This window comes from Mastigoproctus giganteus, chromosome 10 (assembly GCF_048544385.1).
Source record: "Mastigoproctus giganteus isolate SK-2022 chromosome 10, ASM4854438v1, whole genome shotgun sequence".
Lineage (NCBI taxonomy): Eukaryota > Metazoa > Arthropoda > Arachnida > Uropygi > Thelyphonidae > Mastigoproctus > Mastigoproctus giganteus.
The window spans coordinates 106,691,875-106,719,342 of record NC_143584.1 but is presented as its reverse complement, the minus strand read 5'-3'; positions in this window follow the sequence as shown (position 1 = coordinate 106,719,342).

The window sequence follows — 27,468 nt, the reverse complement described above, 5'->3', positions numbered from 1 at the left end:
GCAGAAACGCAACTGGAAATTGTTTTTATTGTTTTATGGTAGTAACCCCTAGAAATGTGCTTTAGTAAAATGTGAGGTGTTAATAGTGTATCTCTGCCTTTACGGTGTTGTTTATTCAGTTGCTACACGCGCGCCGCTTTGTTTATGTGTATCAAGCATGCCTCGTTTTGTAATTGTTCTTTATTCCCTACAAATGAGTAAAATACTTAAAAGGTGTGAAAAGGAACTGTCCTAGTGAAGACATTGTAGATTCAGAGAGAAAAAGAAAAGAAATATCGATAAACAGAGGTGGACTGGATCAAAAATTCTTACCCGGGAAAATTTATAGTGGCCTCATACTAGCGTTTATGGCCAAAATCACACCGGCCTCCGGCCCACCGGGGTTTCCCCCGGTAAGGCTTATGGCCAGTCCACTTCTGTCAATAGAGAAAAAATATGAAATTGTGAAACGCTTTAAGCGAAATGAAAGACCATGTGATATTGCACGTGCTACAGACCTAAATGAGCTAACTCCGAGAATTACAAAGAATGCAGAGAAAATAAAAACAACTTTCATAGCAGGAACAACTCAAAGTGTAATTAAAATCCATTAGATTAAGACACAAAGAATTGGAAGAGATGGAACGGCTGTCATCTGTTTGGATAGAAAATCAAACAGAAAACAAGTTTGCTTATGATAGAAGCAAAAGCATTAGCAATATTTTATTACGTAATAGTCGTAATAAAATACTTACGTATTTTATTATGATTATTTATTTTGTTTGGTAATGTTTTGGTTACAAATGTGTGTTCAATCTTGGGTGTTTGGCACCTAACCCTATTTTTCCCATAGGGCCTGTTGTTTATATTGCACGATTTTGCATTGCACGAGGGTTTCTAGGAACACAACTATCATGCTATACGAGGACTGACTGTATGACGATTTAAAATAAATAAAGATTTACAGTATAAAGGCATTTTTCTTCATGAGAAAATTCATAAAGACAACCTTCCAGAATTCTTAGCTGTCAAGCTAACATTCAATAAAACAGGGAAAAAAAAAAAAAGAGTAGATCTTATAATAATGATAAATTAAACAAGAAAAATAGAGTCAGCTGAGATTTGACATGTATAAGCAATAACTGATATGTATAAAACAATAGTCATAAATGTTGAAGGAATATTAGCAGTCATGAGGTGATCACTACTGAGAACCCTCAGATTACAATAGTCCACATCATTGATAGCTTGCTGACAGGTTATAGGTTTCTGGAACCACCAGCTTCTTTTTAAATATAAAAAAAAAGTTTGTATAAATCACTTTAATTACTCATTATGCTACTATAATCTGTATTATGCCTCCAGAAAAAGTGCATGGCCCATTATTAAGCTCTTGTGCTGGTAAATGAGCTGCAATAAAGAATTTGTAATGAAATTGTAAACTCTTATTTAAGCTTATTTGTTTATTTACAGGATTAGTCAAAATGTTTTCAACAATTTGAGGTTTATATAAATATACCACATACATTTCTGTGACAAAGAATGCTATTAAATGAAAGTATAAATATCAAAGTTGTGTTTGCTGCAACAGAGATGGTGCTGACACTGCAGATGTCTGTGCCAGATAGTGCTGCATTCAAAATGGTGTCTCCTTGTGGAGAAATAATTTTGTGTTCTCTGTTATCATGAAACAAATAGTGTTTCAGTGCAGCGATCATTCTGAACTAAATTTCACAGAAATCCATCAACTCGAGACTCCATTGTTAGTTCATGGAGCGTGGATGCATCTGCAAGGGCAAAAGTGCAGATCATCCCAGCACTGCAAGGGCAAAGTGCAGATCATCCCAGCACAGACAACGCGACTGTAGATGTTGTGTCAGTTCACTTTACTGTGAAACATGAGTGGGACAAGCTAAAAGTAAATATTTTTTGTGAGATGTGAAATGTTTTCTGTATGTCCATGAAAAAGATTTATGGGCCCTTCTTTTTCACCAAAGATGCTATGAATGGCATTGCCTACCTTGATATGCTGATCGAGTGGTTGCTGCTGCAACTGACACAAGATGGAAACAACTTCGTTTTGCAGCAGGATGGGGCTCCACCTCATTTCCACAGGGAAGTGCGAAAGTTTCTGAATGACAGTTATCCCTGTTGCTGGATTGGCTGTGCTTCCAGTGATGACAAACCTTTACTTCATTGGCCACTGTGATCACTGGACGTCACTTCCCTAGATTTTTATCCATGAGGTTTTGTTAAAGATTTAGTGGTTGTGTCTCCTCTTACCTGTCACTTTGCAAGAGTTGCGAGAACATATCACTGCAGCTGTCACTCAGATCAATAACTCTGGAGAAAGTGTGGCATGAATTTGATTACTGCATTGACATGTGTAGGATCACATGTGGGGCCCATATTGAAGGACTGTAAGGTAACTGTTAAAAATTTTGATATTTATTCTTTCATTTGATAGCTTTTTTTTTTTTTACAGAAAAATATGTAGTTGCAAATGAACTGTCAAAGTTGCTGACAACATTTTGACTAACCCTGTATTATAATAGGGCGTGGAGGCTTTCAAAAAGTTAAGAAATATCATACAGTTTTTTTTTTATCTGTTTACAGTATTTTGCCTATTATTTTAGACAGATGTCAGTGACCATTAAAAAAAAAATAGTGGGAGATATTCAAAGCTACCCATGCTATATACTTATAGCACGAGCAGTTCTGTGTTTTCAGATTATGTCTTCTCTCTAACACTACAAGAATATATTTTCTCGTTAATACGCAGATTAATGGGAATGTAATTCAGCATATTTATAAAAACCAATACTAATTTTTTGCACATAAATTACTATTGGATAAGTGATTTTGTCCATTCTGCATCAAATTGCATTATACAGTATTTTCTTCTGTGTTGTTACCATAATTTCCATATTTGTAGATTTGGCAACATTCTTTAATCCCCATCCAGCTGGAACCTCCTGTGATTATGTTGCTCTGAACTTACAGCATGTTATGCTCTCCATGGAAGGAGTGAATTTTAGAATAGTATTTTAAATCAGTAGCAGTTTTAAAAATCTGTTCTGCATTGAAAATGTTTCATAGTAAGGGTTGACAATTGAAACAATATTTTACAATTATGGCTACCATAAATACTTTTTTCCCCCAGTAACTACTTAAACAAGTGTCCCACAAGGGCTTCACAATGATGGATTTTTATAGTGTGAAGCACTTGGTGATATGTTATGGAAGCAGCATTCGTTTGTATACATCTCTTCCACATAATATGAATCAACTTTCTTCCCAACATATTGTATATTCAATGAATTGTTTGTTTTCAAATGTGAGTGTCTTAGCATTAGCATTAGTTGAGGTATATGATGCAAGAAAGCAAGCTTATAGAGCATCAGCCAAAAAAAAAAAAAAAAATTCCCATTTCACCCACCTGGTCACTCCAAATGTTTATCTAGTTCAGCCTTAAATTTATTTAAGCTATCAACTTCCTGATGATATTTTAAGGATTCCTTATGTGCTGTGATGTAATGACTAGATCGTAGATATAGCTTAGCTTAATATTTCAGCATTCACCTCATAGTAATCCGCTTAGTTGGTTGAAAGTTTTACCACGTACATAGTGGTTATGAGAGTCTAATAACTTACAGGGATTATAAATTTAAAAATAAATTAAAATAAATGAAATGAAGTGAAATAAAAGCTAAATCTCACTTCATTTAATTTATTTTAATTAGACAACTATAGAATGGAAGGTGCACTTTCCTTTCTTAGAAAAATTTTTAGAGCCCATAACTTAGTTTTTAAATTTATAATCCCCATAAATTATTAGAATCTCATAACCACTATGTACGTGGTAAAACTTTCAACCAACTAAGCGGATTACCATGAGGTGAGTGCTGAAATATTAAGCTAAGCTATATCTACAATCTAGCTATCAACTTCCACAACAACAGATGGAAGTCTGTTCTAGCAATCAACTGCCTGCTGGCTAAACGCAAACTTCTGTGCATCTATTCTACAACTGTCTTTCCTCAGTTTCAATCTATGCCCCCTCAGGTTCTTAATCTCAGCAAGTGGAAGTATCCCATTGGCATTGTGCCTACTCAAACCATTCAAGGCCTTGTTCACCTCAATCAGATCACCTCACAGGTGCCTAGTCTCCAAATGCTGCAACTGACAGAATTTAAGCCTCTCCTGGTAAGAGAACCCCTTTGTTCCTCTCACCAATCTTGTTGCTCTTCTCTGTATTCATTCTAGCAACTCTACATCCTTCCTAAAATGAGACCTCCAGACTTGTACGCAGCACTCAAGGTGTGGCCTGACTATTGCCACACCTTCAGTACTGCGTACAGGTCTGGAGGCTGTATTTTAGGAAGAATGTAGAGTTGCTGGAACAAGTACAAAGAAGGGCAACAAAAGGTAGGTCTTAAGGTAGGTGTAGTTTTTTTTTTGGCTACTACGTATTGCTGGAAAATTGGATAATGTCATTTTGCAATAAAAATTGGTAAGCAAATATTATTATACAGTATTAATATCATAGATATCCTTTTAATGCTGAGGAGCCCACATAATTTAATAAATGCTAAAATTCACATTTAATAAATTTACATTTATACTCTCTTATGGTCACTTAGGCCATAGTTTACACCTTTGTTGTAACTGCTTTATTGCAGTAGATAAACCACTGTACTGGCTTGATCTTGCAATGTGCATACCTGTGTTTGTGTGCATTACTGAACCCCACTAGCCAAGAAAATGTTTATAGGGGAAAAGAGTGTGGGTTTCTTTTTTCCAATAAATTTTATTTTTTTATTTTTAAATGTAGTAAAGAGAATATATTTAGTGATTGTACAGGCAATATAGAACTGAAAATTAAATTTCTTAATAGATTGCTTTTCTGATATTTTTATTGTATCTGTTGCTGTGTTTTCATAATCTATAGCTCTTTTTGGATTGCTGATGTTGTCTGGACTCCTGATGATTTGCATGTATTTTGCATAACCAATTGTGGAACAGTCTGTTTAGTGCAAAGATTAGGTAGCTTAATTACATTCATTGCATCTGGAGAAGAGGTGAATCAAGGACCTTCATTTTTTTTCCATTTACACCATTGGAATGCATCAGAGTAAGAAAATAAGTTTTCATTATAAAAAAAATTATTTTCACATAACACTATTTTAGAGATATATTTATATGGTATATTTACTATTTCTAATTTGATGGCTTTTTGTAGATTACTGTGGTTCTGAAAAAACTTATAAAAATAATCTTTTAAGTAGAAATATATCATACAGTTTTTTTTGAAACTGTATGATATATTTCTAATTTGAAAAGTAGAATGTCCCTAAATCTGCTATATACTTCTAACCTTGGTGTTACTGTGATTTAGCTACATTTATATTATTAATTGGCTGGCTGTAGCCCAGTGATTAGCATGTGTGGGCATAAGTAAGAAGGTTGTGGATTCAAGCCTGTATGCTGTATGACAAATGCATGGCCTGTTGCGAATTGTGGTGCTGAAAATTTAGCTGTCCTCAACAATTAATTTACTATGTATGCAGTTACAATGAATATGTAAATTCTTAATTTATAATAAATAAAATTTATTTATTATAAATGCCACATCTTTTATTCTTTAAATTGTGATAAAGAACAGAATTACACTCTAATCTGAAAGAAATTATGGGCAAACAGTAGACTGGTTATTAATTGCCAAAATGAGGTCACCTGAAATCATCCCACATTCAACTTTTGGCATGTAGTAAGCATTTTCACCATCTTGTGTTGCATGATTCATTGCATTGGCAGATCATTATGCAAGATGCCATGATAGCTTCTGTGTAAAATTCTTTAAAGCCTCCACTTTAAACTAATTTCCACAAATAATTGTGTCCAGCTTTTATGATATTTTTCAGCAGTGCTGTTTTTGGCCTTCCATCTTATCCTTTTTTTACTCCTGAAAATATTTGTACCACATGAAATTTGTTGCATATGATGGGAAATTTTTGTAAGTGATTTTCGTCACTTGAATTATTTTCGACATGAATTTTCCTTGTTATGACTAAGTTTGAAGCTAGTGTAGTTTTGATTTTTTCTGTTTAGCTGTCACATAAAAACACTGTTCTAAATGTGTTATGTTCTAGCCATTGCACATTAACAGTTGATGCTCTGAATGTTCTGAAATGTACAAGTGGAGAGCTTCTGCTGTGTAACTGTCAGTTTCTCATGTATGTAACTGTCATGCTCTCATGCATGTTTCATAACTTTGATTGGTACTACTTATTTAGCATTAGCAAGGCACATGATGCAAGAAAGCAAGTTTATATAGCATCAGCCAAAAAAAAAAAAAAAACCCTTCTCATTTCACCCATCCACCCACTCCAAATGTTTGTCTAGTTCTGCCTTGAATCTATTTAAGCTATCAACTTCTACGACAGATGGAAGTTTGTATTAGTAATGGCCATATGGTGCAAGGAAGCCTATGGCTTATGCTGTACCAGCCAAAAAAAAAAAAAATTAAAGAAATAAAAAAAAATAAAATAAAATAACAAATAACAAAAAAAAAAAAATAAATAAAATAACAAATAACAAAAAAAAAAATAAATAAAATAACAAAAAATAAAAAATAACAATAAAATAAAATAACAAAAAAATAAAATAAAATAAAATAACAAAAACATAAAATAAAATAAAATAACAAAAAAAAAAAAAAATAAAATAAAATAACAAAAAAAAAATAAAATAAAATAACAAAAAATAAAAAATAACAATAAAATAAAATAACAAAAAAATAACAAAAAAAATAAAATAAAATAAAAAATAAATAAAATAATAGAATAAAAACAAATTAATAATAATAAGAAAATTAAAAAAATAATAATAATAAGAAAAGGAAAATAATAATAACTAGGGAGCTTCACCCCCTACTTGCTTTGCTTGCCCACCCCCACATACACTTTTCTACGTAAAATGTAGAGGTATATGGAGTAAGTAACATCTTTTATACGTACAAGACACATCTGCATGATTGAAATGCAATGGTTTAAATCTAAATCTAATCTAATCTAATCAGGATATGACCTATGTAATTATTTACCTGTGCATTTGTAGTGCGCTGCATTCTCAAGTTCGAATAAATATCATCGTAAAGCTCCAGAATGGTGTACACCCTCCAACATGGCGGCAAGCAAAACAGCGGGAAAGCAGCGATTGGCTGATGCTACTGCTTTCCCCGCCCACTGTCCTCCTAGGTTGATATGCCTAGGGCATTTTTCCCCATGTTTGCTGCTGTTTTTAAATCTGGAACTCGTTTTCCCATTTTAAAACAGCGGGATGGAGAGATAAACACCCTACCTAAGCTCTCCCTCCTTGACAATACAAAACAATCAGAAAAGGGACGTGCCTTCATCTGTCAATTATAGCCATCTTCTTCACTTTCATCAAAGTACTGTACCTGCTGGTGTATACTATACTGGACTTCAGCCAATATCGCTAGGTAATTATTTACATGTGTTTACATAGGTCACTTAGGAAAAGGCCTTTTGCTTCGGATTCCATAATACATGAAGAATATTGTTGTATCCGAAAGAGCAGGTATAAAATATTTAACTGAAATATTTACAAACTATACAAATATTTAAAATATTTGCAAAATACTAAACCACAGTATTTACAAATACACAATATTCATTAATATACAAAAAACGTTACAATAAAAATGTTAAACAGTAGATCACATGCACGAGGTTGGTGACTTAAACACCTCAATCAAGTCTCCTCTAAAGTGCCTAGTTTCCAAGCTTTGCAACCCACATATTCGAAGTCCTTCCTCATATGGATGCCCTTTTGCCAATTTCACCAGACAATTTCCCCGTCTTTGGACCTTTTCAAGAAGCACAATGTCTTTCTTTAGGTGCGGTCTCCATACTTGAACACAGTATTCCAAGTGTGGTCTAACAATAGCCTTATATAATAGGATTATGACGTCCTTATCTCCACTAGCAATTGTTCGATAAATCATTGATAAGACACCATGGGCCCTTCTTGCAACCAGTCTACAATGCTTGGAGAACTTCATATCTGACTGTGTCATAATACCCAAGTCCCTTTCCTCCACTACTGGCTTTAGTTCAACTCTGCCAAGTATATAAGTTATTTTGGAGTTACTGTTTCCCAGGTACAATACCTTACACTTTTCTGTATTAAAGCATAGCTGCCATTTTTCTGACTATCCGTGAAGTCTATCTAGGTCATTTTGAAGAAGCTCTGCTTAGTGACAATCATTAACTACTCTATCAATCTTTACGTCATTTGCAAATTTGGACATCACGCCCTCTATCCCTTCATCGATGTCATTTATGAAAATCAAAAACAACAGTGGTACTAATACTGATCCTTGTGGGACCTCACTTCTTACATCAACCCAATTTGAGAAATAACCATTTATCACAACCCTCTGTCTCTTGCCCTGAAGCCATCCAGCTGTCCATCAAAGGATTTTCCCTCTGATTCCAACCTGTATCCAGCTTATAAAGTAACCACTCATGTGGGACTGTGTCAAATGCCTTGCTGAAATCCAAATAAACAACGTCGAAATTATTTCCTAGTTATTTCCTAGTTAATCCAGTCTTGAGTGACCCTGTCAAAATACCTAACCAGATTAGTTAAACATGATTTTCCCTTTACAAAACCATGCTGAGTATCTTTCAGAATTCCATTTCTATCTAAGTGATCCTGAATTCCACCCTTGATCATAGTCTCCATGATTTTCCCTAATACTGAAGTTAGACTAACTGGCCATTAATTTTCTACTTCACTCTTAGAACTGGCCTTATGTATTGGAAATACGTTGGCCCTTTTCCAATCCAACGGAATCACTCCCGAGTCCAGTGATGCTCTCATAATTAGCCTCAATGGTTCAATGTACTCACTTGCCACCTCCCTTACACCACCAAATACGGAGGATGCGGAAAGGTCAGGAAATGACCACCGCATATCCCGGAGCAATATGGCCTTAGTTGCTAATGCTCCTAAAAAAAAAAAAAAAAAACCAAGCCACCTCCCTTAAGGTTAAAGGGTATATGCCATCAACTCCTGGAGCCTTACTAGCACTAAATAAACATGTGAAATTTCAACATCATTAATTACATTTTTTCAACTTCACTCCCATAATTTCTTATTGATGTAAAGGGTTTTTCTTCTGTAATTATATCGATGCAAATTAACTGTTGAATTCATCTGCAACATCAGCTGGGGTATCTAATACTTTCCCTTGTCCATTACATAAGGGTCCGATCTGGTTTGTCCTTCTCTTCTTTGCATTTATATATGTGAAGAATTCCTCATTTCCCCTGCCCCCTTTGCTCTCTTTGCCAGCAATTTCTCATCTGCCTTTGTCAGCCTAACCTTTTTAGTGGCATTATTACAGATCAATTTGTAGCTGTTATAGGCTTCAGTACTTTTTTATTGCTCTCTAACTTTTCCATGCCATCTTTTTTTGCTCAAGTAATCTAGCAACTTCATTATTCATCCAACTTGGAATCCCCATCTTGGATTATTTTTTTAATGGTATATATGCATTCAAGGCTTCTGTGATTAATGTTTTAAAGGTATACCATAATTCACTTGTATTTGCTGTCTGTAAGGTATCTTGTTCCAGCAATCAACCACCTGCTGGCTAAAGGCAAACTTCCGCACATCTATCCTACAAATGTCTTTCCTCAATTTGAATTTATGCCCTCTCAGGCGATTATTCCCAGCAAGAGGAAGAATCCCATCAGCATTGAGCATGCTCAAACCATTCAAGGCTTTATAAACCTTAATCAGATCACCTCACAGGTGCCTAGTCGCCAGACACTGTTATTTGCAAAACTTAAGTCTTTATTTGTAAGAGAAACCGCTTATTCCATTGTTTTCTGAGCAGTGCAGGTCTCAAGAGTAGCTCATAAAACTTCATATCTGCCTGCACAATTACCCCCAGGTCCTTTTCATTCTCTACCACTGTCAGTGTAGTACCACACAGTTGATACGTTAATCTGAGGTTACTGCATCCCATATGTAGTACTTTACATTTGTCAATGTTAAACTTCAGTTGCCACCGCTCAGCCCATCTGCTCAACTTTTCTAGTTGCTGTTGCAGCAGCATACTGTCATTAGTGTCATTAACAACCCTGCCGACCTTCGTATTGTCTGAAACTAGGACATTAAGCCTGATATACCACCATCAATATCATTAATAAATACAGAAAACAGCAATGGACCCAACACTGATCCCTGGGTGGGGACTCCACTAATAAAATTAGTCCACAGAGTAGTGTCCATTGATTACCACTCTCTGTCTTCTCCCACTCAACCATCCCTTTATCTATAGCAGCGATTTGCCTCTAATGTCACACTGCTCCAATTTGTGCAGCAGTCTTCCATGTGCAACAGTATCAAAAGCCTTTCTAAGATCCAAATATATGATATCAAAATTATTCTTTGTATCCAGTTCCTTTGTGACCACATCATAGTATCCAATCAAATTGGTCAGACAAAACTTCCTCTTAACAAACCCATGCTGTGTCCGAGCTATAACTGAAGTCTTGTCTAGATGAACCTGCAGTGCATCTTTAACCAGTGCCTCCATTAATTTCCCCAGAATAGAAGTTAAACTAGCAGGTCTGTAATTACCTGTGTCACCCTTTGATCCCCCTTTGTGGATTTGGGTCACATTTGCACATCTCCAGTGCTGTATATACATACAGGGTGGTTATAACTAAAATGTTTCACACTTTGGTCACCTTAGATGGTAAACCACAAATTGCCCAGCAGTGAAATTTGTAATTGACAGTGTCAAGACTATGCCTAAATTGCAAATGTGCTCAAAGCTCAGTATAGTTTGGCCAGTTGTTGCCTGAAGCATGTGTTGGGGAATGTTGGAATGTGTTTTGTGGTACTTTCCTTTGTGTCAGCCAGAGACTGAATATCACTTTGATAAACTCTAATATAACTGGACAGCTACCCTTGAGATAGCACCTTAACCAGAAATGACAAAAATTAGACCGAGAGAAAGCCAGGTGACTAAGCATTAGTAAAACATCATGAAATGTGATCATAGTCAACTGTGGTGATGATCACATGTGGTGGAATTGCATCCTTTATAAAAACATATGGACCCAAAAAATCTTTGTCTTGAAGAAGAGAATTCATATACCATTTGTTGAAGTCACAGTTTATGATTTCTTCTTTTCAAGGCTCTTTAAAGCTCACCATTAATGATGCTTATTTTGGTATCAAGTGCTTGAACCTCCTCAAAAAAGAATGGTCCAGTTCTGAAGTTTGCACTGACTCCACACAAACAGGAACATATGGACATTGGAGAGGAACTTTTTGAAAAAAAAATGTGGAGGCAATGTAATCCATCCTACAGCAAGTACAAACTAGTTGCAGTCAGGCTGCTAAGGGGGTTAGGTAAGCCAAAGCAGATTATGAAAAGTCTTTGGCTAAAAATACAAAGAATTCTCTATTTATGTTAACACCAGAAGGAAAGCATGAATAATATTGGCCCACTAGATATGAATGTCATAACTATTGATGATTCTATTCAGGTTAATGACAAGCTAAATAAATATTTTATATCTATATTCATGAAAAAGTTTTGGGGATGGGAACACCAGAAGTACATAAAGTTATAACTGGGAGCTAAATGATTTTCTTATAACTGAGAAATAAGTGGAAGAGAAATTTCAGAAGCTAAAGGTAAATAAGAAACCGTGGGTTGATGAGAGCTGTCTAGTTATATTAAAAGAAATGGCAAATTATGAGTAGCATCCTTGGATTCAGGGGATATTCCTATGAATTGAAGATGTGCAAATGAATCCCCTATTCACAGATGGGGATTAATTGTCTCCATAATATCCCTACAATTGCAAACATTGTAGGGATATTGGAGACATGGTTGTCACTCAAACATAAGGGAGGCAGAATTTGAATGTGGGGAGTGCAATGTGTAAAGAGAGAGAGAGAGAGAGAGAGAGAGAGAGAGGTTGTGCTCCTAGTTGAGAAGCATATAAAACCTGTGGCAGGGCATCCAGTTGGTGTGGCTGGCATTGCAATGTAGGGTAAGTGTGTGACTTAAGCATTGTCAAACAAAAATGAGAGGAGTGTGTTATAAGGCTAATGACTGTGAAGAGATTGTGAATGACTGCAAATAGCTAAACAAACAAACAAACAGAGTGTGCCAGTAAATCAGAATGTCTTATAAAGGGGGATTTTAATTTTCCAGATATCAGTATTAGTATTAGCAGTGGCCATATGGTGCAAGGAAGCCTATGGTTTATGCTGCATCAGCCAAAAAAATAAAATAAAATATTGACTGTAAATTGTGAATTGATCATTGACACACTAGCAGTACTCCTGAACTGATTATCAGCAGTGACTTCACATTCATTACGAATCTACAGAACCACTATGTGTCAGTCATCACAGTATTGATGTGAGATTTAATTAAAGATAAAACTACTGTTAATGGCAAAGGGAAGGGCTTTGGTTTAATAAAGGTGACTGCAGTGGTCTCAGGCAGTTTTTAAATTTTATATTGTGGCACTAACTGATGTCTGATGATGTTAAAATAGCAAATTCTAAAAGGGAAGCTTTCAGGAAAGAAATCATAGAAGCCACTAGTCTTTTTGTACCAATTAAGAGGTTCCGTTCGAGGCTTAGACCTACATAGATATCAGATGAACTGATGAGATTCATGACAGAAAGAAGAAAAATGTATGGGATGCATAAATTTCCAGAAGATACAGATGTGTATGGTAGATATAAACTATTCTGCATTCAAGTCACAAAGGAGGTCAGGCAAGCTAAGGCAGATTATGAAAAGTCTCAGACAAAGAATTAAAAGAAACACAGCAGAGATTGTTTTATTTATGTAAACAATAGAAAGAGTGGGGGATGAATCACATCGTGTTTTTTTTTTTTTTTTTAGAAAACATTAAGCACGAGAGGTAATAGAACCCATAGTACTTAGTACCAAGCATGGGATGAGAGTTGAGAAGATGAAAGAAGATACTTGTTGACATTACACTTGAATTTCTGTAGATTGTAATTTTCAGGAAATATGTATGAAGAAAGGTCCTTCCAGAAAACGGAAGTTGAATGAATAAATGAGGAAGAAGAAAAAGTTGGTTCTTTGAATTTAAAATTAGACCAGTAACAGAATGTTGACTGGTTGCAGCATGTGTTTGGACTGGTTTGGAAGAGAGAGAGAGAGAGAGAGAGAGAGAGAGAGAGAGAGAGAGAGAGAGAGAGAGAGAGAGAGAGAGAGAGAGAGTGGGAATTATAGAACCCAGTTCAGAAGAAAGAACAGTGCCCATGGAAGTATCTATAGAAAAGGCATGCAGCAGTAACATATTGTCAGTGAGACAGAGTGTGGAGAGACTTTGTAAGAGATGAGTAATTAATTAACCTCTTTTGAAGATAGATGCCTCAGAGAGAGGTTTTGGGGGGGAACTGCCCCAGATGTGGGAACAATATTCCACGGTAGGGCAGATTTGCGATTTGTGCAGAGTGAACAGTAGTTTGTAAGAAAAGTAACTGTGAGAGTGAAAGAGAAAACCCAGTTTTTTATATGTGGAGGAAGCAATATTTGTAATGTGCTTATACCAAGAAAGGTTAGAAGTGTGAGTAATCCCCAATAGAGATATATGATATTGTCTAGAAATTAGAGTGTCATTGAAGTTAAGCTTAGGAGCAGAAGAATCCTTTTTCTGAGGTATAAGAGAGGACTGAGTTTTAAAAGGATAGAAATCAGCTAAGTTATCTTTGTCTCACTGGAGAATTACTTGGAGATCAGCATTTAAGGAATTGGTAGTGGATATTTGAAATGTTGAAGCTGTTTGTGCAGCTTCAACTTCAAGTTTCTCAAACTGGATGGTTGAATGCAATTTGCCGTCATCATCAGCAAAATTATGGATAGGATTTCTGGTCAATGAAAGAAGGTCATTAATGTACAAGAGAAAAAGAGCGGGAAAAAGAACTGAACCATGGGGGAACACCAACATTATTAGAGATGTTAGAACACAAATAGTCATCTACCATCACCTGCAGTGTGCAGTCAGAGAGAAAACTGGATACCCAATTACAAAAAACAGTTGTCAAACCACAAGATGAAGTTTATTTAAAATACCTTTATTACAAACATGATTAAAAGGCTTTCAAATGTCAAGTGCAAATGCTTGAGTTTCACCAAACTTTTCCATCGAATTTGTCCACAGAAGGATAACATAATCTAGAATATCACCAGTCGATTGACGCTGTTGGTATCCATACTGGCAATTGTTGATCAGATGGGAGCTTTCTAGATAGTTTAAGAGTTGATGGTTAATTGATTTCACCATTACTATAGAAAGAGTAGAAGTAAGTGCAATGGGACGATAATTGGATTGGAGGGATTTGTCACCTTTTTATGAACTGGTTGGATATGAGAAAATTTCTAAGCAGAAGGAAAAATCACCTTTGGAATAAGAAAGTGAAACAAGGCGACGCAGAATGGGAGTAAGCTCAGTAGCACAGGTTTTGAGAACAAGTGGAGAAATACCATCAGGACCTGAAGCTTTCTTAGCATTAAGATTGTTCAAAATTCTTCTGACATCCTTCTGAGAGAAGACCACAGTAGGCATTTAATGGAGTGTACTGGGAATGGGGAGGTGGTTTACCAAGGTCATCAATATATGAGTTGGAAGAAAAGTAAGATGCTAGTAGGTCAGATTTATCTTCGGCTGAAATGCCAATAGAGCCATCTGGTTTTGACCGAGTTGGGAATAGAGATGGGCAAAAGTTGCGACCAGTATTTTGGCAAGAAACCAGAATGCTGGAATACCATTTGGACAAGATGCAAGTGTCTTCTCTTAGCCTGTTTGAAATCTAGTTTGGATTGATTAATAACTGTTTTACAATTGTTCTGACTTTGGTGTAGGCAGAAAATGAATCTGGAAATTTGGAAATACAAGCCAGTTGCAATATGCAATATGCAACATTCTTATTTTGAACAGCCTTAGCACATTTATTGTAAGAGCAAGGTTTAGATAAAGGACCAGATTTTAAGGTGGATTCAAAATAAAATGTTTTAAATCTTTTGATGTCAATCAAAAGATTGACATCAAAAGATTTAAAACAGTAATCCAACCAAGTAAAAGAAGGATATAATTCTTGCAGTTCATGCCATTTTGCATTCTTGTAAGGGCAAACAATATGAGGTTGAAAAGAGCCACAGAGAAAGGCACTATTGGAGAAGAGGCCATCACCAAGTTCTGATCTGAGCAGTTGCCTAGAGCAGCATTTCCCAAATTTTTTTAATCATGGAACACTTTTCATCTCACAATATATTTATGGAACACTTACGAAACACAAGTTTAGTGAGAGCCAAAGAACTGTTTGCTAATATTTTATTACATATGACACACTGTGCATCAGAAGCATCTTTATTTCCAACACATGTAAAGCAGAAATTCAAATAACTGTCATCATACTTTCGTTTTGGTCTTTTATTAGTTGGTTTCTGTTTTTTGACTTTGGAATTTTGGTGAACAAATTGCTGTGATTGTTCATCCTCACTGTAAAGTGTGACAACATTGTGTTTGTTTTCATTGACCACAGTTTCAATATTAGAGGTACTTGTTTCTAGTTTTAAAGTTCCTTTTTTCAACCAAAAATCCATGGTCATTTATTATAATAATAATATTTTGAAATACTGATAATTATCAAAAAAAATTTATATAATTAAATGTTTAGCTATAATATTGATTCACTTCTCCCTCTTCTTCAATCCATGTGCTCCAAGCTAAATTGCATATGAATGGCATATTTGATCATACATTGGTACTTTTTTGTAGATGTCATTACCTCTATGCATACTTTTCTATGCAAAAGCCTGCCAAAATAGTGTTCCTCGGTCTATTTGATTATTAATCTATGCCAGTATAGTAATAACCAAAAAAAAATTACATTAAAAATTATAATGATACAAAAGCGGTGTATGCTAGAAATATGAAAAATTTATTTATTTTTTAAAAATTATTAATTACGATTTTCCATGGAACACGTGTTCACATCTCACGGAACACAGTTTGGGAAACGCTGGCCTAGAGGACCACTCACGTCAACCATGTACTTGGAAAGGTTGTTTGTGAAAAAACAATTGAGAGTGTTGGCTAAATGGTTAGTATTGTCTGGCATTCTGGTAATCATTAGTAATTGCAAAATCCTCAGCATTTCAACAATCTGGGTCTGTGTGACAAGAAAATGGAAGCAAGCTGGAGCTGTTCACAAGATAGGATAAGGTGAGATAAGGAAGATTATCGCACCATTAGGAAAGTTGGACTGAAGAAAGTCAAGTTTCAAAGGGTTCCAAGTGATTATTGGAATTGGGAGAACGAATGAGGTAACAGATGAACTTGACAGAATGTGGTAGAGATAGTTTAAACCAGAGGATGTTAAAAAGAGTTGATTCAAAATTACTCTGTCTCTAACAGGGAATATCAGAACAGACATGCACAAGTACTACTTTTGAAGCAAAAGGAATCATTCAATGAATAATTCAGAAAACTGAGATGAGCAGTGATTGAATCAATTCTGTCAGAAAAATTATTTGAGGTTTGGCAGACTGTAAGTGGGAATAAACATCATTCAGATTGGAACTGAGACCATGTATATTTGTGAAATTAAAGAGGAAGTTTTTGGGAGGTTTAGCTCTTTTCACAGATAAGTTTGTTCTGTTGGTTTGGCAAATCATGATATTCAGTAGTAAGAAAAGATGGGGAGAACACGTTTTATGAAGTAATGAAATTTTTGGATATGGCTTACACATGGTAAGAATATACCCAGCTCCTTGACATAATGTGGCCTCAACAATGCCCCCCCCCATATACACACTACTCGGACTCCATTCAGTCAGGGGCGGATTTAGGCATGGTCTTTATGGGCTGCAGCCCAGGGCCCCGTTCAATCAAAGGCCCCCCCCTTTGTGGTCAGAAAAATAAAAATAAAAACAATTTAAATTAAAAATTTAAGAAAAAATAAATTATACAAAATTTTTTCGTACCTAGATAAAGTTTAAATCGTTGATTCGCAACACTATTGGATTTGAATAAAATATCAAACATCAATGTTTTAAATGACAGTAAATAGTAAATATGGCTCTGTCTTCTATCGCCTCTGTCGGTAGTCTGTAAAATCGAAATATACTTTGTCAATTTTCAAATAATGTGGCAATGTCGGAATGGGAGTGCAAGTCTAGCTCCTCTAAAGAGTGTTAGCTTAGCGTAGCTCTCATCATTTGACATTTGAGGTTATGTATAGTATAGTACAGTATAGTTGACTATTAAATAGTCATTCGTTCGGTGAAGTGTACTGTTCAGGTGCTTTGTTTCTTCACTGATAAGTATCGGCAAAGTTTACTAAATACTAAATAAATATAAGTTAAATCATTCTCCGGAAATCTTTTGCCGGCACGTAAATTCAATTGTTTTTTGCATTTCCTAGAAATGAGCCATAATAAAAATAACTGGACACCGTTTAATTGAAGTAAGTGGAAGGCACTAGTAAGTAGCGTAAGCTATAAGCTTGCCTACTTGACAATGACAACTAACCTAATATGGTAGTGGATTGTTTTTTTAGGTTTTTTTTATTTCTTTTCAGATTAAATAGATACCTAAAAAAAATGTCTGGTAGAAAATATAAAAGTGGAGCTGAAAAACGAAAAATAGAATTAAATAGAGAAAAAGAAAGAAGTAAATGTGCCAAAATTTTAAATTTTTTTTGTATTGGAAAATAAAAATGAGAATCTAAATGATATAGGTGCAGTAATAATGAAAGAGAGAATAACTTAACCGAAGAGAAACAGAAAAAACAACAAAATGTATATAACAATAACGAAGAATTACTAGAATCACAACTGAGAACCTCTAAAAACAATGTTGACGTTGACGGACATTCAGTACCAGACAAAAATATACAAGAACTAGATGACGACCAGTTTCTTGAAGTGATAAAGAGGCAGAAGAGGTTTTAGAAAATGCAGAGTTGCTTGCTAAATATGTTGACGTAGGTTCGTGGCCTACACAGTTAAATGATAATTTTATTAATCACTGTCTCTCACATGAAATGACTTATTTCCAAAATAAAGATCCAAAGAATAAGGAATTACAAAGAACAAAATAGATCATTTTCAAATAAGTATTTTATGAAAAAAATTAAAAATGGTCAATTACTGGAAAGATCTTGATTGTGCTATTCTACCAGTATGGGAAGTGTTCTTTGTCTAGTCTGCAAACTTTTCTCCAAAATCCCTTCTCAACTGGATTCTCTGACTGGAAACATATAGGACCTTGTTTAGAAAGTCACGAAAATTCTAATGAACATAAGAAATCATTGTTAGTATGGTTAGCACGTAAAGAAAATAAGTCTGTTATTGACAAGCAGTTGCAGGAGCAACTAAGAAAAGGTACAGAATATTACCACAATGTCCTAAAATGTAAGTGTATTTCACCACTGCATTATTGCAGTGGTGAAATACAGTGGTTTTTAACTGTAGATGTTCCTGTTCAGGTTGCTAATGAAATGAATGGGTGTTTTCCCTCTACTTTCACACATGAGAAATTCTTTAGGCAAGGGAATGTGTGAATGTTTGAAGCAAAACACCAAAAAAGCCACCTAGGGTGGATGGAATCTATCCAGTTTTAGTAAGAGAGGTAGCAAAGGAAGTTAGCAAACTTCTAGCCATAATTATGACTGCACCCTTGAATTCAGGGGAGGTTCGTGTGGACTGGAGAAATGTGAGTTTATCCTTAGTTCACTAAGGGGATGGTATCAAAGAGTAATTATGTAATTACAGAACTATTAGCTTTAATTGTGTTCCCAGGAAAATAATGCGATCCCTGGTTAAAGAAGTAATGTAGGACTGCCTAGACAGGAGTGCAGTTATACTGTGGTGATAGCATGGATTTGTTAAGGGGCAGTCTTGGCCGACTGGATACTATGATGTGGTAACAAAGGAAATGGATGCAAATATAATTTTGATATTATATACTTTGATTTCAGAAAAGCTTTTGATAGTGTGGCACATAAGAGCCTGCTGCACAAATTGGAGTATTTTGGCATTATGGGCAGGTTACAGTTATGAATAAAGGGATGGTTGAGTGGGAGAAGATAGCAAGTTGTTATCAATGGGCCCTACTCTTTGTGAACTGTTGTTATTAGTGGAGTTTGCCGTGGTTCACTCCTGGGCCCATTGTTATTTTTGGTATTTAGTATGATGTGGATGAAGACATATCAGGCTTATTGTATAAACTTGCAGTGAGGCAAAAGGTTGGCAAGGAAATAACAGTAATTAGGATATGCTACTGCAACAAGATCTAGGAAAAATTAGGCAGATGGGCTAAGAAGCAGCAGTTGAAGTTTAACATTGACAGTTGCAAGGTACTACATGTGGGTAACAGTAATTCCAGATTAATGCACAACTGTGTGATACTACACTCAAAAAGACCTGGGAGTAAATTGTGCAGTCAATACAAATTTCTCTGAGCAGTGCAGACTGGCTGCCAGAACAGCACATGATTTCAATTTAAATACAATTTAATTGATTAATTGAATTGATTAAATCAATTATTAATAATTTTATTTTTAATAATTTAATTTTATTAATTGTCAATTGATAAATTAACTGAAATGCAATTTGTAGAAATATCTTTATAATCTTTCTTGATAATAGCATCCTTATGTATCCTTCACCAATATCATTGCTCTTCTCTGCATGCATTCCAACAGATCCACATCCTTCCTAAAATAAGTCCTCTAGACCTGTATGCAGTACTAAAGATGTGGCCTAATCATTGCCTTATACAGTGGGATAATCATCTCCTTATCCTCTAGCAAAACTACATTGACAAAAAGGAGTTTTTGTCAGTGTAGTTTTCCAAAGGCATCCAATTAACATGAGTGATCAGTGCAATGTTGAGTCAGTTTGGTGTGATATAAGCACTGAGAAAACAAAATTGAAAGTATGTGTGTGTTTATAGGCCTAATGACTGTGATAAGTATACAAACAGCTATACAGAGAAATAGAGTGGACCAGTAAATCAGAATATCTTATAATGGGTGATTTAATTTTAATAATTTTCCAGATGTTGACTGGAATTTGTTGGTTGGTCACTCACACACTGGCAAGACTTTTGTAGATTTATGGGATGACTGTTTTCTCCAGCAGCATGTTAGAGGAAGCAGTACTCTTGATCTGGTTATCAGCAACGATTTCTACAAGCTTTAAGAATCCAGATAAATGACTCACTGGTGGCAGTGATCATAGTGTACTAATGTGGAATTTTATTAAAGACAACTTATTATGTTAAGGGTAAAGGGAAAGGCTTTTGCTTTCGTAAAGGTGACTGCAGTGGTCTCAGACAGTTTTTAAATTTCATCCATTGGAACCAACTGATGATACCAACAGCAAATTCTAAATGGGGAAGCATTCAAGGAAGGTAATCCTAGCATTCAAGGGTTAGACCTAAATGGATGTTAGCTGTTGAGAGTTGTGGCAATGTGTGCAATGCATATAAATTATATCAGGTGATACAGAACATTATGGTAGAAATAAACTAGTCTGTAGTCAGGTCATAAAGAAGATTATGCAAGCTAAGGCAGGTAATAAGAAGTCTCTGGCAAAGAATACAAAGAACAGCAGTAAAGGCTTCTATGCTTTTATTAACAGTACAAGGAAGGGGTTGAATTGAATCACATTGGGCCATTTGATGGCAGTGGGTTAACTGTTGATGGCCCTGCTTAGGTTGCTGACAAATTGAATAGGTAATTTGCATCTACATTCACACATGAAGAAATCTATAGGGAAGGGGATGCCAGAAGTTTATCAAACTCTAACGTGGAGCTAAATGATTTTGTGTTAACTGAAAGGAAAGTGGAAGAAAAATTGTTGAAGCTAAATGCAAGAAAGGCACCTTAGGTGGATGGGATCTAACCAGTTTTATTAAGGGAGACAGCAAATTAGGTAAGCAAACCCTTACCCATAATTATGAGGGCATCCTTGGATTCCGGGGAGGTTTCTGTGGAATGGAGATATGCGAATATATTCCCAATTCACAAAGGGGGGGGGAGATCAAAGGGTGATGTGAGTAATTACAGACTTATTACTGTAACTTATGTTGCTGGGAAAATAATGGAGTCATTGGTTAAAGAGGTAATGCAGGACCATATAGACAAGAATGCAATTATACTGCAATTGCAGTATGGATTTGTTAAGGGGCAGTCTTGTCTGACCAATCTGATTGATATTATATTGCCGTGACCAAGGACAAGTATATGATATCAAAATCATTTCGATATCATATACTTGGATTTCAGGAAGGCTTTTGATATTGTTGCAAATAAAAGACTGTTCTACCAACAGGATAAATGTGGTCTTAAGGGCAAGTTACTGCTATGGATAAAGGGATGGTTGAGTGAAAGAAGACAGAGAGTAGCTATCAGTGTGCACTGCTTTTCATGGACTAATATTATTAGTGTAGTCCCTAAAGGTTCAGTGCTGGTTCCATTGTTGGTTTCAATATTTATTAATGTTACACACTGCTTCAACAAGATTAAGGAAAATTAGGTTGAAGGGCCAAAGAATGGCAGTTGAAGTTTAACACTAGCAATATGGCACTGCATATGGATAGCAGTAACTCCAGAGTAAATTATCGACCTCATGATACCTCAGTACTACACTGAGGGTAGCAGAGAATGAAAAAGACCTGGCGGTAACTGTGCAGTCAGACATGAAATTCTCTGAGCAATGCAGACATGCTGTAATGACAGCTCATAGGGTTTTGCCAATGATATACAGTAAGTGGCAGGGATAAGGAGGTAATTATCCCTTTGTATAAGGCCATGGTTAGGCTGCATCTTCATTACTGTATACTGGTCTGGTGGCCTCACTTTAGGAAGGATGTAGATCTGCTGGAATAGATGCAGAGAATGGAAAACAGAATGGTGAAGGGAACAAACAGGTGCTCTTACTGAGAAAGGGTTGAGTTCTGCAAATTGCAATGTTCGGAGACTAGACATCTGCAGAGAGAGACCTGATTTAGGTGTGTAAAGTTTTGAATGGATTGAGTAAGTTAAAAGTTGATTGCATTCTTCCTCTTGCTGAGTCTATATACATGATGGTACATAAACTCATGTTGAGGAAGGATATTCGCAGGATGGATGTGCAAATGTTCGGCTTCAGGCAGCAGGGTTGATTCTTGGAATAAACTTCTATCTGTTTTTGTGGAAATGGGTGGTTTCAGTAAATATGTACCTTCCAGTCAACATCTGGAAGACCTAGACCAAATTCTTGGAGGGTATAGATGGGTGAAGTGTGTAGGTTTTTTTTTTTTTTTTTTGGCTGATTCCTTATACGCTTGGATTTCTTGCATCATTTGCTGCTACTAATAATAAATACACTTGGTGAGAGATCTGCTTTTGAAATTCATACTAAAAGCTCAAAAGTAGGTCACTAAGAGTTTATTGACCTACTTTTGAAATCATATATTTGCTTACATCAATAGAAACTATTAAGAACCTAAAATTATAAAAATAAAACAATATACTTAATGCAGAAAAATTATACAAAGATATGCTTTCTAAAATATTCTACAATAGAATATTTAAGGTATTAAATTTCACAGTAATTTAAAACTCTCCAAAAAATCTTCACTCAGTTAAGTACATATTTGCTCAAAAACCAGCTTATGACAAGAATGTGAGGAGACTTCCGCACTCTTCAGGAGCCAAGGCAAGAATTAGTATTGGTATTGGTAAATGATATAAGGAAGCAAGTTTATATAGTATTGGCCAAAAAAAAAGCCTTCCCACATTACCTGTCCATCCCCTTTAATAATTTGGCTAATTCTTCTTTGAATTTATTAAACTACCTACTTCCACAACACCAGATGGGAGCTTGTTCCAACTGTCAGTCACCAACTGGCTGAAGGCAAATTTCCAAACATCTATTCTGCAATTGTTTGTTTCAATATTTATTAATGTTACACACTGTTTCAACAAGATTAAGGAAAATTAGGTTGAAGGGCCAAAGAATGGCAGTTGAAGTTTAACACTAGCAACATGGCACTGCATATGGATAGCAGTAACTCCAGAGTAAATTATTGACTGTACGGTATTACACTGAGGATAGCGGAGAATGAAAAAGACCTGAGGGTAACCGTACAGTCAGACATGAAATTCTCTGAGCAATGCAGACATGCTCTAATGACAGCTCATAGGGTTTTGCCAATGATATACAGTAAGTGGCAGGGATAAGGAGGTAATTATCCCTTTGTATAAGGGATAATTACCCTTATACAAAGGTATAATTATACATCCCATTCAGCTCTCTGCAGGAGCCTAGTTTCCAGATTTTGCAATATGCAGAACTGTACCCATTTCTTCCCCTTCACTGATCTCGTTACTCTTCTCTGCACCCATTACAACATATCTCCAGCCCTTCCTAAATTGACGCATCTACATTCTATGCAGTACTCATGATGTGGTGTTACCATTACTTTATGTAGCAGAATAATTACCTCCTTATCTTGGACAGCATAATTTTTGTGTATCATTCAAAGAACCTCATGAGCATTCCTACTAGCCTGCACTGCTCGGAGAACTTCATGTCTAACTACACAATTCCCCCCCCCCATTAGTTCCCCTCTACTTTTAGTGTAGTTCTACAGAACGGAAATGTTAATCACTGTTACTGCTACCCATATGCAGTTTCTTGCATTTGTCAGCACATCTGTCTAAATTTTTCCCTATCTTGTTTCAGTAGCATATGGTCACAAACTTAGACATTAATCCTGATTTGCTTTCTTCAGGATCATTAATAAATATTAAAAAGAACTATGGACTCAACACTGAATTCTAGGGCACTCCACTAATAACATTAGTCCAAGAAGTGTAGTAGTGCCTATTGATAATCACTCTGTTTTCTCCTTCTCAACCATCCCTTTATCCATAGTAATTGCCTGCACCAAATGCCACACTGCTCTAATTTGTGCAGCAGTTTTTTATGTGGAACAGTACAACAGTTTTTCTGAAATCTAAGTATTTGGTGTCAAAGTTATTTTTTGTATCCAGTTCCTTTTGTTATAGAACTCAGTCAGATTGGTCCAATAAGATTGGCCCTTATCAAATCCATGCTATGGCTGCTGTATAACTGCATTCCTATGTAGATGGTCCTGCATTACTTCTTTAACCAGTGACTATTATTATACCTAGAACTAAAATCCAGCTTAAAATCCAAGTTCACACATTTCCTGACTGTGAATTTGGGATATATTTGCACATCTCAAATCAGTAAGGATGTCTCTTGAATACAAGGAAGAGATCCCCTACTAAGTTGAGGTTAAGGATTTGCTTATCTCTTTTCCTGCTTCTATTAATGTAATTGGATAGATCCCATAAGTCTCACTTGCCACAAGTACTTTTAGCCTCAACAGTTTCTCTTCCTGTTTCTCAATTATCACAAATTCATTTATTTCCCGGTTATAACTTGATTTATTTCTGGTATTCCCATTTCTAAAAATTTATTTTTAATAGTTATGCCATTCATATCTAGTGGGCCAATATGGTTCACCTCTTTCCTTCTAGTGTTAACATAAAGAATTCTTTGCTAATTCTCTTTGCATTCTTAGCCATGGACTTCTCATAACCAGCCTTAGCTGTTTTGTATTTACTCTATCTGTTTTTGTGGAAATGGGTGGTTTCAGTAAATATGTACCTTCCAGTCAACATCTGGAAGACCTAGACCAAATTCTTGGAGGGTATAGATGGGTGAAGTGTATAGATGGGTGAAGGTTTCTGTTTTTCCTGCTGATTTATAATCATTCCATGCATTTTTTTCCCTTTATTGCTATTCTCATCAGTTCATTGGCATTTATTTAGGTCTTAACCAGAAATAATATTTCTTGATTAGTATTAAAAGCTTAGTAGCTTCTCTGATTATTTCCCTGATTTCTTCCCATGTTAGAATTTTCAGGTAGGTAATAACATCTGTTGGTCTTACCTACCGGAATGTAAAAATTGTCTACAACCACCGTAGTTGCTGCTGAGAAAGTAAAATTACTATGTACCTTTATAAGTTTCATCAAACCAAGTGGATTATTATGAGGCTAATGCTGAAAATTAAGCTATGCTATACTTATGATCTAGTTGTTATATCACAGCACATAAGGAATTCTTAATATATGATTAGTCATTCTATTAATATACAATACTGTTATGGACTTGCATCTTACGCTTCTTTTCTGAAATAGTCACATAATTTAGTTTGCCGTAACTGCAGCATTTTTCAGTACATAATTCTTAATGGTGGTCAAATGCAGTAAATGAAGATGTTTACTATCATTCTGACAATCTAACCATGCTATCACTTCAAAAATGTTTTCAAGCACTTTGTTAATTTCTGGTGCTTTTTTCTTTACACAAGTCATCCACATTGTCTTCTGAATCACTCTCTGTGCTACTTGCTTTTAGTTTGTTGATTGTCTTCCCACTGTTCACAGAGGCTGCAATTTCTTCCTCGCTCAGGTGCAACTGGAGCTTCTACACCATCTCAATCCAAGTAGCCAGGTCAATTTTCCAAGACTGCCATCAGGTATGTTACAAGCAGCCTTTGCTTCTTGCTTCTTGTTCTGAAAGTACTTCTAGTTCAAGGTTGTTATTAGTGATCTTTTCTTACCTAATACATTTTTTTCCCAGTAGTTTTCAATTGCTGTTAAGCTTACTTTTTCCCATGCTAATCCAGTATTGTATGCAATATCTTTCAGTGTTAATGTTTTCAGAAATTCTATAACTTGAATTACTGAATTCACAGCTCCAGCAGATAGCTCACCACAGTAGCAGGCTTTGAAGGCTCAAATAATGTCATAATATCCATAGTCTGAATTATGCAATTGTGTTCCTTGGCAGAAACATGACTCAATTGTTGAGCCACTCATGATCTTGCCATCTTTCAATTTCAGGACATCAGCCAAAGGATGAGCTAAGCAGTGATCCAGTAGTAAAGGGGCCTTTTCTTCAAGTTTTTTGGAAAGTAAGTGATGTCTCACCAATGGTACAAACTCACTTTCAAACCTTGAAGCAACAATATCGCTCGTCATTCAAGCGCTGAGCTATTTTTATAAATCACAGGTAAAGATTTCATGTTGCAGTGCTTACACTGGGGACTATAGCTTTTACCAATGCGCAATGGTTTAGCTTGTGATTTCCAATATCCAGTCTTGTTTGCGCACTGTAACATAGTAATTCACTCTTTATTTTCATTCTGATTTTGTTTGGTGCCTTTTTAACATCCAGTGGCTTTCTAGAGCGAAGTTTGTAGAAATTCAGGAGACTCTTCTGCTACTGTAGTGTCACCAATGCAGATTCACCTACAAGACTAACTGGGATATCCCACGATGAACTTTCCATTTCCAAAGCCGTCCTTCAGAAGATTTAAATGTATCATCATCTCCACCAAGCATTTTGTGAAATTTAAGTGTCCATGCTTTCAGAATTGCCCCCCTTTATCGGTACGGGTTCACTATGCTTCTGTAGAAACCACTTGTGTCAGCATTGGTCCACATCACTTTTCACAAAGTCCAATTTTCTTTTTTTGGAGGCCTACTTTATCTTCTATGGAGTCTTGGAGTCTACAAATGAACACAGTTTTTCTGACTCTTTCATCCAACTGCAGATTGTTCCTTCTGGAATTCCACTCATAAAATATACTGCATTTTGTTTTGCCACTTTTAACTTTTTTCTTTTGGTGGCCATCACTTTGGTCTTACTGATTTACTAATTTTTCCCTGTATTTATTTCTGACTCCCTAGCATTTACAGTGTTTGGAAAAAACTAAACGAAAACCAAACTGTCTGGTCTATCATAGTGCCAAAGTGAAGTGATGTATCTCCATAAATCACTTGCCAGTTCATTTATATTTTTGTCTAGTTTAGCCCTTAGTAGTTTTGCTATCCTGAGTGTTACTTTTAATTGAAGAAAGAATGTCATGTACTGTTGTCTACAAAAATTTACTTTGTAACTAATGTAGGCTTGATGAATTGTAGCCATATTCCCCTCCAGCGGTAGCTGTTTGTAATTAGTGTTCCACCGATATACTCTTTTATTACATCTCTAGTTGAGGGAAGAAACTGTGTGTCTACAGTAATTAGTCTCTGATGAGTCCTGTAATATACAAAATTACTCTGCAACAGAATACTGAATATGTAGAATCGTATATACAGCCACTTTTAGCAAATTTCCCCTCTTGGAAATATGGTAGTAAGATATACAGTAGTTATGAGTGTACAGGCAGTTCTCGCTTTACGAGTTCCCGGGTTTTCAAGTTTTTTTTCCGAAGTATCAACAAAATTGAAAATATGAACATTAATTGCAAAAAATGAATGTTAAACATTCATAAATACCGCATTC